Genomic DNA, 1,297 nt, shown 5'->3' with positions numbered 1-1,297 from the left:
ATTTTATAACCTGAGACTTTGCTGAATTTATTTATTAATTCCAGTAGTCTCTTGGTAGAATCTTTGAGGTTTTCTAGATATAAAATCATATCGTCAGCAAAGAGTGATAACTTGACCTCTTCTTTCCCCGTTAGGATACCCTTAATTTCTTTCTCTTGCCTGATTGCTCTGACTAGGCCTTCCAGCACTATGTTGAATGGAAGTGGTAACAGTGGGCAACTTTGTCTGGTTCCAATTCTAAACAGTAATGCTTTTAATTTTTTCCCATTCAATATGATGTTGACTGTGGGTTTGTCATATATGGTTTTTATAATATTGAGGTATATTCCATCTATGCCTATTTTGTGAAGAGTTCTTATAAAAGGGTGCTGAATTTTGTCCAATGCTTTTTCTACATCTATCAAGAGGATCATATGATCTTTGTTTTTGCTTCCATTTATGTGGTGAATCACATTTATAGATTTGTGTATGCTGAATCATCTTTGCATATCTGGGATGAAGCCCACTTGATCGTGGTGGATTATTTTTTTGATATACAACTAAATTCGGTTTGCTAGGATTTTGTTGAGAATTTTCACATCTATATTCATAAGGGATATTGGTCTATAGTTTGCTTTTTTTGTTGTATCCTTTCTTGGCTTTGGTATCAAGGTGATATTGGCTTCATAGAAAGAGTTAGGAGAATGCCTTCCTTCTCAATGTTATGAAATAATTTCTGCAGCATAGGTACCAATTCTTCTTTGTAGGTCTGGTAAAATTCAGCTTTGAAATCATCTGGTCCAGGAATTTTTTTGTTAGGAAATTTGGGTGCTTCAATTATTGGTGCTTCAATTTTGTTTCTTGATATTGGTCTGTTCAGGAGTTCTATTTCTTCCTGATTGAGCCTAGGGAGGTTGTGTGTTTCTAAGAATTTATCCCATCTGTCCATTTCCTCAACATTTTCAAGTTTATGTGCATAGAGATTTTTACAGTATTCAGAGATGATATTTTGTGTTTCCATGGTATCAGTTATAATATCTTCTTTTTCATTTCTGAGCTTATTAGGGTCTTTTCTATTTCTGGCTAATCTAGTGATAGGCCTGTTGTTTTTATCTTTTCAAAGAACCAACTTTTTTTTTCATTAATCTTCTGTATAATTCTTTTATTATCAATTTCATTTAGTTCTGCTCTGACCTTAGTTATTTCTTATTTTCTGCTGGATTTGGAATTGCTTTGCTTTTCCTTTTCCAATTCCTTGAGATAATTCATTAGATTTTTGATTTGTGATCTTTCCGTCTTTTGGAGGTAGGCATATAAG

The sequence above is a fragment of the Propithecus coquereli genome, unplaced genomic scaffold (assembly GCF_000956105.1).
Source record: "Propithecus coquereli isolate 6110/MARCELLA unplaced genomic scaffold, Pcoq_1.0 Scaffold6, whole genome shotgun sequence".
NCBI classification, from domain to species: Eukaryota; Metazoa; Chordata; class Mammalia; order Primates; family Indriidae; genus Propithecus; species Propithecus coquereli.
The sequence above is the reverse complement of the archived record's forward strand: the minus strand, read 5'-3'. Positions refer to the sequence as shown.